General features: G+C 44.6%; 1 non-coding gene across 1 annotated transcript; it reads left to right on the top strand.

Annotated features, from left to right (window-relative positions):
- The first annotated feature begins 11,392 nt into the window (after positions 1-11,392).
- On the top strand, positions 11,393-11,464 carry trnaq-uug. Its single transcript has one exon. It is a non-coding gene; the product is annotated as a tRNA-Gln (tRNA).
- Positions 11,465-12,711: the final 1,247 nt, after the last annotated feature.

Genomic DNA, 12,711 nt, shown 5'->3' with positions numbered 1-12,711 from the left:
CCAAAATAAGGACTGGTCCCATCCAATGTCATGGCATGAAAATATGAGAGGCTGTCATCGATTCAATCAGACACTTGCGAAAATTGTAAACACTGAGTAAAAATCCTTCAATATTTTTATTGTATTTCTGACAGTGTACACACAAAACAATAATATACAAACACACACACACATACGCTGTCCTTCGGCTTATTAAAAAGGCTATGTCATGTTTTTGCTTGGTCAAAAAGAAAACAAAAAAAACCAACAAAAAACCAACAACCTGTTATTACTGTGCTGATGTTACACTGCTGAAATGATGGGCCAACTCATCTCCCGTGCAACATATTTATTTTTACAGAAACACTGTAAAAACAGAAAAATATGACAATCAGTTCTCTTTGGTGCGCAGGCCGTACGCTGCCTCTTCACCACTGACACTACTTCCTCTAGTGTAGCAAACATTACTTTATACAAGTAACTTATACAGTCCTATATTCATATGCACCAATTTTAGAAACTGCTTAAATGACAAATATACATTTTACGATACGCACGAATAACACAGTGAACTCTGATTACAGTTTTATCTGGTTTTTACTACTGTTGTAATCTATTTATGAACCTGTCTTCTTAACTGTATTTATTAAACTAGATCTCTTTCAAATAAACATTTTCTTAACATATTTTTACAGCATTCACTTTTCATGAACTAAACATACATCAATTGACATTTTCTCTTATTGTGCAAAATATATATCTTGTGGCTTTAACCCAAAAATACACCTGCAATGAACTCACAAACATTCGGTACAGTCTAACACTTGGATCGGCACCGGCTAACAACTGGACGAACTTGGAAATTAGCTCTTTAGCTTAACATTCGGCACAAACAAGACATTTATCATTAATCGCCACTGCTGTCTGTCACTCTTATAACATCTGTTTATATTATCAACCACCCAGCTTACCTGTAAAAACAGAAAAATATGACAATCAGTTCTCTTTGGTGCGCAGGCCGTACGCTGCCTCTTCACCACTGACACTACTTCCTCTAGTGTAGCGTCAGCTACCGATGCGTACACGACCGAGCGCCCTCTGCTGGCGGAACATATATAACAGTAAAACTGACATTACAGTGGCCTACTAAACGAAAGTGTCTCTGAGCATAAAATAAAATGGGGGGGCTACTATTTTCATGTCTCTGTCTTTAACATAGTGCCACACTCTCCCCCACAAAATTAAATGTCTCCAGACATTTCTGTCTGCATCATCTATTGAACCATAGCTTTAACACACTCCCACAGCCCATGGTCTCCAGTAGCTATTACAGTCAATCACCTGAGCCGTAGTCACTGAACAGTTCCTCTGAACCAAAGTTGGCTGACCTAAAGTGTCATAGCTCAGTACAGTTGGTTGCTGTCTTTGTCTTTGAGGTCGCTGCCTCACAGAGTCAGTCTCACCACCAGTTGCAGCTAAAATGTCAGTCATAGCATCACCACTCAGTGGCCTGTCATTGTCAGGGTCAGGGCCTTGGATCTGCCCAGGCACAGTCTCTTCACTCTGTAGTGGCAAATCCTCTTCGCTCTGTAGTGGCAAATCCTCTTCGCTCTGTAGTGGCAAATCCTCTTCGCTCTGTAGTGGCAAATCCTCTTCTTGACGGTGGAGACTCAGATGAGGCTGGAAGGACTCTGCCAAAGGGTTAAGTGGAGTCTGCCTCTGTCGTCTCCCTGGAACCGGCCTGAGGTACCACTGGAAGGTGCCACTGTCGTCATCATCCGATGTGTCGCCATTCCCTGGCTGCTGCTGTCTGCGCGGAGGTCTGAACTTCTTCCTTGTCACCGTTGGAGAGTCTTTTTGGGGCTGAACAGTCTGTGTTGATGGCTTCTCAAGTGGCAGGAAGTCACAGGGCAGTAGGAGATTTCTGTGCACCACTTTATCTCTGCCTTGGCCATTTTCAGGGCTGATCACATACACTGGACTGTCGTCTGCTTTCCTCTCCCTCACTTTGTAGACTTGGTTCTCCCAAAAGGACTGGATCTTTGCGGGACCACCTCGAGGAGTGAGATTTCGGAGGAGCACTCTATCCCCAGGCTGAAGATCTCTCCCTTTAACTTTCTTGTCGTAGTACGCTTTGCCTCGAGCAGCTTCCTTGGTAGCAGTTTGAGAAGCCACTGCGTACGCCTCCTGCATTCTCTTTTTCCAGCAGCTAACATAGTCATCATAGTCCACATGAGCTTCATCCCTTTTCAGGTCGAAGAGCAAGTCGATGGGCAGGCGTGGGGAACGGCCGAAGATGAGGTAATATGGGGCGTAGCCTGTTGCCTCATTCTTCGTACAGTTGTACGCGTGGACAACTTTAGCTAGCGACTCTTTCCAATCATCCTTCTCCTTGTCCTCCAGGGTCCGCAACATGGACAGCAGGGTGCGGTTGAATCTCTCCACCTGTCCATTACCCTGTGGGTGGTAGGGTGTCGTGTGGGAGCCCTGGATACCAGAGAGTTCTTTCAGTCTTGCCATGAGTTTGTTTTCAAACTCCTTGCCCATGTCGTGGTGTAATCTGGTCGGGAAGCCGAACTTGAGTGCAAAGTCATTGAAGAGCTTGTCAGCGACCGTTTTAGCCGCTTTGTTCTTCGTTGCATAGGCTTGGGCAAACCTCGTGAAGTGATCCATGACAACAAGTATATACTCGTAGCCCTGCTTACACTTTTCCAGGTGAAGGAAGTCTATGGACACCAGCTGGAATGGGTAAGTGGACTGGATCGGGGACAAAGGTGCACGGGTCTGCTTACTCGGTTTCTTCTTCTTAAGACACTCACATTCTTCTGTAACAAAGTGTTCAACCTCTTTCGCCATCTGCGGCCAGTAGAACCTGTCTCGAATCAGATCGAGCGTTCTTTCCACCCCTAAATGGCCCATGTCTTGGTGGAGTTCTTTAAAAACCAGGGGATGATAGGCTTTAGGGACCAGTAGCTGCTCTCGGCGTGATGTTTGGCGATGCAGCACACCATTTTGGTCGACGTGAAGCTTCAACCACTGCTTGAGTAGTGCAGCTACTGCAGGATGCTCTGACTTCACCTCAGTTCTACTCGGTCTTCTACCCAGCGACTTATACCAGAGCACTCTTGCCAGAACTTCATCTGCTTCCTGGGCTCTGCGTATCTGGTCTGGTGTAAAAGACTGGGTAGTGTCAGAATCTTTGATTAATTTCAGAGCACTAACCTGGATAACTCCAACACCTTGGCAAGGGTCTCTCTCCTCCACCGTTACAGACTCCATTGATGCGCTTATGGCTTCCTGTCCAACTTCAGCTGTACAGCTCTTCATGTAGCTGTCAATGTCCAGCGGCATTCGCGACAGCCCATCAGCATCTGCGTTGGTCTTGCCTGGACGGTAGCGGATGGTGAAGTTGTAGCTGGCCAGCTCCGCGACCCATCTGTGACCTGTGGCATTAAGCTTTGCAGTAGTGAGCACATATGTTAGTGGGTTATTATCAGTGTACACCACAAACGATGGGGCATGGTACAGATAATCCCGGAAACGTTCACAAATTGCCCATTTCATAGCCAAAAACTCTAATTTGCCAGAGTGCAGGTGGTACTTTTTCCCTGCTGGACTCAGGGTGCGGGAGCCATATGCTATGACTCTCATCTTGCCTTGCTGCCGCTGGTACAAAACAGCACCTAGCCCAACCTGTGATGCATCACAATGTAACACGAAAGGCTCTGTGAAGTTGGGGTACCCAAGAATGGGGGGTCTTGTAAGTGCATCTACAAGCTGGTTCAATGTCTCTTGGTGGGAGGTCGTCCACTGAACGGGCGCCCGTGATGGTAAGTGGCCTTTACTTTTCTTCACCTCCTTTTTGGACTTGTCGGCTGAGACTGGAGCAGAGTTCTCAGAAGATGGAGGGCTGAGCAGGCTGTAGAGTGGATGGGCTACACGGGAGAAGTTGGGGATGAAAGGCCTGTAATAAGAGAGGAAACCAAGCATTTGACGTACCTCTCCGACAGTTGCAGGTGTCTTTTCCTTTAACGCCATCACTGGGGCCAACTCTGCCGGGTCCATTGTGTAGCCTTCACCTGTTACCAGCTTGCCCAGAAACTTGACACTTCGCCTGAACAGTTCACATTTCTTTGGGGTCAGCTTAACACCATGCTCTCTGTAACGCTGGAGGACAAGGCGGATATGTTCCAAGTGTTCATCAAAGCTGCTGCTGTGCACCAGGTTGTCGTCCAGGTATGGGAGGCAGATAGTGTCTCTGAGGCCTGCCATACAGTGCTCCATGCTCCTCTGGAACTCAGCGGGTGCGGAGCTCAGGCCAAAGGGAATGCGTACCCACTGATAGAGCCCCCAGGGTGTGATGAAGGCGGTTAAGGGGCGGCTTTCTTCATCCAAGAAACCCTGGTGGTACGCCTTACCCTGGTCTAACACAGAAAACCAGGAGCTCCCACCCAGAGCATCCAACATGTCTTGGATCCTTGGGATTGGATGGCGGTCTGGGACTGACTTGCGGTTGAGCTCCCTAAAGTCACAACAAAGGCGGAGGGTGCCGTCTTTCTTGCGGACACACACCACAGGTGATGAGTAGGGGGACCGTGATGGTGTGATCCAGCCTTTGTTAAGCAGGTCTTGCAAATACTCTTTCACTTCGTTGTGCAGGGGTTTTGGGATGGACATGTAAGTCTTTTTCACAGGATTTGTGTCATGGAGGCTTATATGCATCCTCAAGGATGGTATGCAGCCAACATCGTCACTGTCATATGCAAACGCCTCACATTCCTCTCGCAACATCTTCCTCGCAGCCGCTCGCTGATTTTCATCCAGATGCTGGAGATCCACTGGTGGGTCCCATGACTTTGGTCTCGGTTGGTTCTCTCGTGTCTGTGTGTTACTCGGGTTGTGTGACTTTAACTCTGTATCAATTTTGTTCTCTTGTGTCAGCTTGTTTACTTTCGTCTGGATGCCAGCTGCGTATACAGTCTTTACTGGTTCAAGGTATCCAATCACTTTACGGTTGTCCAGATAAATGGTGTGGTCTGTAGTGTTAGTCACAGGGATGGGCACATATGGTACTTTCCTGTCTGGGATTTTCACCAGTACATCATTGACTATTACGCCCTCTGGTGGTGGGTCAGCACCATCAGGTAGAAAGAGCATGTCTTGGCCCCGGGCATGTGAACTAACGTGTGCCCGTACATAAACTGTGGTGACTTGGTTCGCTGACAAAGGCACTCTTCTTACACCAGTCCTTGCCACACCTGTCTCTGTGCCTTCACTGCTGTTCTGCACAAGCTTGACAACATTATGTGCAGTGCGAACAGTTATTTCAAATGCTTTACTCACATAGTGTGCTAGCTGTTTTCTTCCTCCTTTGGTTTTTACTTCTTCCTGGTTCACGATAGCTTCAATGACATTGTAGCCGATGATGGGATCACTGGCCACAGCTGGGTCACTGGATACCAATATTGGAACTTGCAGCTCACTGATTGGAGACAAATCACTGCCTAGTCTGAAGCTGACTTCTATCCAGCCAATGTAGGGAATGGGTGTGTCATTTGCAGCAAACACTGTGAGCGTCTCATTGTCTAACAGCTCCGAAACGGGTCTGACGACCGTGTGGGGGAGGTGGTTTTGCCGCCAGTTTTCATTTACTATGCTGGACTGTGCCCCTGAATCCCACAACACCTTAGCTGGGTGATTGTCCATAAAACAGTTCACAGTACATCTGTTTCCCACTAGGCTTACTAACCGTGACTTTCGTTGAGGGGGAAGATAGTGAACCTCAGTTACTGATGATGGGACGCTAGCTGCAGTTTCTTTGGAGGATGTTGGTGGACTTGGCTGTTCGTTATGGGACCGCGGGCTTTGGACTACTGTTGGTCCCATCTCAGTAGTCCCTCCCCGTTTCCCGATGACAGTCTCGGTGCTCGGCATCCACGGGAGTAGTGGCCCTCTCGCCCACATTTGAAACAGTGCAGGCAGTTCTCTCCTTTCCCCTCTTCTTTGCACTCCTTACAACCTTTTTCTCGTTGCTTTGGTGCCATGGTGCGTTGACTGGTTTCCATAGCAGCCATAAACATTTGTTTCATCTCTTTACGTAGTTCTTCTATAATCTGCTGTGTGTCTGACTTAGTCTCTTTATTTTTCACTGTTGTCATGGCCACTGTAGCGGGGGATTCTCTGGGTTTGGAGGGGCTCTGAGCAGATGTCAGGTCTGTTTGGCATTCTGTTTGGAGCTCTTGGACCCTGGGAATCTTGGCTGCAGCAGACCTTTTCCGTTTCTCAAATCTTTCATTTTCTAGCTTTGAAGCTTCATTGACTTTCTCAATCAGTTCTTCATCTGTTATGGTTATGTCGTTTAGGGGGGACAGTAGCTGATACTTGATAGAGTCACTGAGCAGCCCAGTTTCAATGGAGCGGAGGAATTTGCGCTGGATGGTGGCTCTGCTATACAGTTCATCTGTCTCCTCATTTGCCGCTTTCCATAACAACTTCTCTTTAAGTTCAATGGCACGAAATACAAAGTTTAAGGCAGTTTCTTTGGGCTCTTGGGAGATATTGAGGAGCTGATGGTAAAGCTCAGTGGGGCTGTCTACCCTATAGTGTCCCTTTAATATGATGAGCAGTTTGCTGAGTGTTAACCCACGTTTGATCTCCAACATGTCTCTTAGGGGCGTTCCTGGACTAATGGCCCTAATTACTGCTTCCACTATTTCAGTCTCCAAGTGCCCTTTTTCACTCCCATTCTCAATCTGGCGAATCAGGCTGAGATAGGATAGCTTTTCTTTCTGCCCATGCTCTCCAATCTGCCCACAGATTTTAAACTCCCTCCTCAATGTTACCTCCTGAAGAGTTCGCGTCGCCTCTGGTCGGGCTCTGGGTGGGAAATCTGCAATCTGTGTTGGAGTAGCACATGTGGTGTCCTCAAGATCTTTCTTTTGCCCAGACTCTGTGCCACGGAGTTCCCTTTCTGACTGACTCTCCCCTTTGCTTAGTCTCTGGATGTATACAGCAATGTCTTTATAAAACTGTTTCACTTGATCCTCTTCCTCATTTTTCTCCACATCATCAAACATGCCCTCTGCCAACCTGATGAGTGTCCTCTTGGTCTTGCTGTGAGACTCTGCGCTGTCCAGGCCAGAACATTTCAGTCGCCTGCAGACATCCACAAGATGCTCTCTCTCCAACTGCCACAAGGTTGCACTCACTTCGTCACGCAGAGGTTGCAGAGATTCCATTTCTTTTGATTGAAGGTTCGTCTCTTGGGAAAGAAGGTGGTTGGTGATGGTGTTGACTCACTAGCGCCACCTCCTGGCTGGCTCGCCAAAATATGTTACACTGCTGAAATGATGGGCCAACTCATCTCCCGTGCAACATATTTATTTTTACAGAAACACTGTAAAAACAGAAAAATATGACAATCAGTTCTCTTTGGTGCGCAGGCCGTACGCTGCCTCTTCACCACTGACACTACTTCCTCTAGTGTAGCAAACATTACTTTATACAAGTAACTTATACAGTCCTATATTCATATGCACCAATTTTAGAAACTGCTTAAATGACAAATATACATTTTACGATACGCACGAATAACACAGTGAACTCTGATTACAGTTTTATCTGGTTTTTACTACTGTTGTAATCTATTTATGAACCTGTCTTCTTAACTGTATTTATTAAACTAGATCTCTTTCAAATAAACATTTTCTTAACATATTTTTACAGCATTCACTTTTCATGAACTAAACATACATCAATTGACATTTTCTCTTATTGTGCAAAATATATATCTTGTGGCTTTAACCCAAAAATACACCTGCAATGAACTCACAAACATTCGGTACAGTCTAACACTTGGATCGGCACCGCTAACAACTGGACGAACTTGAAATTAGCTCTTTAGCTTAACATTCGGCACAAACAAGACATTTATCATTAATCGCCACTGCTGTCTGTCACTCTTATAACATCTGTTTATATTATCAACCACCCAGCTTACCTGTAAAAACAGAAAAATATGACAATCAGTTCTCTTTGGTGCGCAGGCCGTACGCTGCCTCTTCACCACTGACACTACTTCCTCTAGTGTAGCGTCAGCTACCGATGCGTACACGACCGAGCGCCCTCTGCTGGCGGAACATATATAACAGTAAAACTGACATTACAGTGGCCTACTAAACGAAAGTGTCTCTGAGCATAAAATAAAATGGGGGGGCTACTATTTTCATGTCTCTGTCTTTAACATAGTGCCACACTGACTTCCTCATTTTGAAATGATTAGTTGTTGTTGTTTTTTTGTTTTTGTTTTTGTTTTTGTTTTTTTACATCATTTCATCTTGGTTGATGATGGGCACTAACCTGATGAGCTCACATGAATGAAAGTAAAACTTTCTGTGAACGCAGCTGCTTCTCGCCGGGTGCGGTGGCGCGTGCCTGTAATCCAAGCTACCGGGAGGCTGAGGTTGGAGGATCGTTTGAGCTCAGGAGCTCTGAGCTGCAGCAGGCTATGTCGATCGGGTGTCCGCACTAAGTTCGGCATTGATATGGTGATCCTGGGGGAGCCCGGGACCACCAGGTCGTCTAAGGAGGGGTGCACCGGCCCAGGTCGGAGACGGAGCAGGTCAAAGCCCCCGTGTCGCTCAGTAGTGGGATCACGCCTGTGATTAGACGCTGTAGCGCAGCCTGAGCAATACAGCGAGACCCAATCTTTATACACACCCTTATACCTGTCACTACATCACACAGCATCCTCATCAGCCCGTCTTTGTCTTTTTAATTAACGTTAAACACGCTCACAAACCCGCTGCTCTGCTTGTCCTGCACCACCTCCACCTGCAGGACAGCTGCAAATACATCCTCCATCCTAAACACTTCTGATGCCCAGCAGGTGGAGACAAACTCAAACTAGGAAATTCATTCAGGTAACCTTTGGGTTTAATATTTGCATCTTATGATCACAGCTTTGACTGTCATGTAAAAAGGTAATTTTTTTTTAGAAGTGAACTGTCCACAGCGGACAAGTCTGCACATTTAGACATTTACACAGTTACTGCGTGACTTCAGTACAGGCATGAGTCAGGATTTTGGGGTAAAGTAAATGTTTTCTTTCTTCTGCACATCAGCTGCGATAACAGTCTAAATAATTGCAACTCCCCAAGAATGCAGAGATGACAGCTGCACAACTAAGAGCTCTATTTTTTTTTTTTTCAACTACTGTGCAAATCAGCTGTTTCATTCAAGAGTCAAAAGTGGGATAATAAGCCCCACCCAGAATGGTGACTGTGACTTGAATGCAGCACCATAGCCCGCCCGGGCATCTTGACACCCCCTGCTGTACAGTTTTGTAACTTTAATTATTCCAAACAGCCGCCTATGTAGTCTTAATTGTTCATATCATGCCCCACATCAGTTAAAAATGGTCATATAAACATGTAAATGGAATTATAGAAACTGTTGAAAATTGAGCGACAAATATGACAATTACAAACATTGTCAAAGTAACAAGCATACTAACCTGATCAGACTTCAAAAAAAAAGACACAGGATGGCCAAGCGACCACAGGTGCTGTGTTTAGGCTGCAGTCTCTCCTGGAATTGTGCGTTCAAATCCCACTTCCTTCAGCCAGTTTAGTGAATGAAGATGTTATGCGCAGTCTCAAATCACTTGTGCACCTGTGCTGGAGTCACATGTTAAATCTACCTACAGCACTTGCTGTACTCGTATTGAAGTTATGTTTAAATTCTGCTTTTACATTTAATCTTTACTGTGGGTACCAGCTTATGTTTCATGTTTTGGTTTCAAATCATCTGGAAGTGCCATTTTTCACTGATTCTTTCATTCAAAGCATGTTTTAAGAGTATTATAGATTGTCTGCTGGGGAAGGGTTAAAAGAAACACCAAGAATCCCATGGTCAAAAAAAAAATGATTGGGGATGTGGCATCAAGTTAAGACTCACCTCAATGAAGTTGATTCACTCTCAGTATTCAATCCGATATGGGAAGCGACCAGTATCCCCCAGGAGAAGGTGAAGGGGGATTTGAAATATGGGGTGAAAAGGGGTTATACAAAAAATAGGAGATCTTTATAATCCGGATAATAAACACTTGTTGCCCTTTGATAAAATTGTTGTCAAGCATGACATAGCCTGCAGCCAGTTCTACAGACATTTACAACTGAGAGATTTTACTAGAACACAGCAAAACCAGTCCTTGTCCGTTCCTGGTGTATCAACACTCAAAGAAATGATAGTGAAAGATTGCCAGGAAGGGACTGTGTTGCATTTACTGGGATAATTTCTATATTTTTTAATAGATTTTTATCTTATAATCAACAGTATATAAAACAATATATATATATCAGTCTGGTACAGTGTTGACATAATGCCGCAATCTGGCAGTCATACCTTCTTTTTGAGCAGTGGTTCCATGGTCTTTGAATCCTGTGATCTGAGTTCAAATCTCAGTGAGACCTGGTTTTTAGAGGTGAAACCACACTTCATATCTTCTCTGGTTCACAGAAACTGTGCTATAATTGTGTTTTCAGTCACAGGTGTATAAAATCAAGCAGCAAACCTTGACCGCTCCTTTACAAACACTTGTCAATCACTATGTTGACTCACTAACTGCACAGCTCCAAACCTCTTCTGACTTCAAAGTCAGCACCAAAACAGGGCGCCATGACCTTCATGGTATTGATTTCCATGGCTGAACAGCAGCTATATGTTTTGTGAAGTATAATATTTATGTCTTCTAAAGTAAGTTGGAAGTGCAGACACCTGATCAGCATAGCCTGCTGTAGCTCAGAGCTCCTGAGCTCAAACAACGTCCAACCTCAGCCTCCCGGCAACTTAGATTACAGGAACAGCGCCACCACACCAGGCAAGATGCAGCCTCACTGAAAGAGGTTTTAACTATCAGTCAAGTGACATCATCAGGATAGTGCCCATCTTCAGCCAAGATGTAATCCTGTAAAAAACAAAAACAAAAACCAGATCATTTCAAAAGAAGGAATTCAGCACAGTTATAAGAAGTAATGGTGTTTTTGTTTTTGTGCACATAGTTCAAATCTCAGTGGGACCTGGTTTTTAGAGGTGAAACCACACTTCATGTCTTCTCTGGTTCACAGAATCAGTGCTACAGTTGTGTTTTCAGTCAAAACTGTATAAAATCAAGCAGCTAACCTTGACCTCTGCCTTTAGAAATGATTGTGAATTCCTATGTGCTACTAAAGAGCTTATACTTGTGCGTATAAGTCACAAACACTCTGCTCACTCACTGACTGAGCATGATCATCATTTTCGAGCTATAAATGGCATCAGCCTCTCCACAATTGACAGTATCCTTAAAAGAACCCATTGGCTGAATACTTTTTGGCAGGTTGCCATGATCAGGCAGTTCACGCACTCGCGTGGGGGTTCCATGGTGTAATGGTTAGCACTCTGGACTTTGAATCCAGCGATCCGAGTTCAAATCTCGGTGGGACCTGACTTTTGGAATGTGAAACCATACTGCATGTCACCTCTGGCACATTGAACAAATTGTGCTTTCAGTCAGAGCTGTTTCAAATCAAGCAGCTAACCCTGACGTCTGCCTTTGGAAACATTTGTGATTCACTAAAGAATAATGCTAAAGAACTGTCTCAAATGCAGTTGCACACCACACAAAGTTACAGAGTGGGGTGTCTGAGTGCTGAGGTGCGCTTGTGTGTAAAAGTCACAAACACTCTGCTGACTAACTGCACAGCTCTAAACGGCATCTGACTTTAACATCAGCACAAAAACTGGGCACCTCGAGCTTCGCGGTATGTGTTTCCATGGCTGATCCAAAATATCTGAAAGGGGCCACGGGGCACTAGTTGACGCTAGGAAGGTGATCAACTGAAAATCATGTGAAATGTAAATCAACATCAAACCTGCATTCAAAATACTAGTATTGTAGTATCAAAAATGAAACAGTAAAAAAATGGAGAGCAAATGGGACATTTTACTTCCAGCTTAGCTTTTATATATTTGCTGTCAGAAGAGGTAATCAAACCCACACCTCCAGCTTAAATTTCAAAACTTACATTTTACTACTGATTTTATCTACTGTTCTAATTTTTGATTTTATATACTGTTTTGTTTGTTTGTTTGTTTGTTTTAATCAATTTTAAATCATGCTTTTTATTTGTTTTTGTTTTTAATGTCTCTGTAAAGCACTTTGAATCACCTTGCTGTTGAATTGTGCTATATAAATAAACTTGCCTTGCCTTGCCTAAACAGAACGCTAGTTTTCAGAAACCTACAGGGTGGGGTTAGACCTGATAAAAGAAAACTGGGAGAAGATCAAGCCCCAGTGAAAAACTGAACTGAGAGCAAAGCTCTGATGGTAAAATGCTTTGTTTTCTTTTCTATGTCAGCTGCAACACAATGTCCATTATAAAAGATTGCCTGGGAGAGCCCATTAAAGTGAAAAAAATAACACCTTGATTGGAGCTGTTTCATGCAGCGGGACTGGAACCCATGTCTCCAGCTGACAATACAAGCTTAATACAGCGCCTTGGAAGGCTCGGCCAACCTGACTCCGCTGATTGTACAGTCTGGTTCAGGCTCATTACCACTATTTTATCCATATGTTGCCTATTCCTTTGAAAAGCTGTATAAAGTCACAGAAGTTTTAATCATGTGACATCACCAGATAAAAGAAGTAAGTCTGTGTTCAGGGCTTTTTAGAATTTCATTTCTAAGCTGTTA

The sequence above is a fragment of the Oreochromis aureus genome, linkage group 15 (assembly GCF_013358895.1).
Source record: "Oreochromis aureus strain Israel breed Guangdong linkage group 15, ZZ_aureus, whole genome shotgun sequence".
In the NCBI taxonomy this organism is placed as follows: Eukaryota; Metazoa; Chordata; class Actinopteri; order Cichliformes; family Cichlidae; genus Oreochromis; species Oreochromis aureus.
This window is presented reverse-complemented; position numbering and strand designations above follow the sequence as displayed.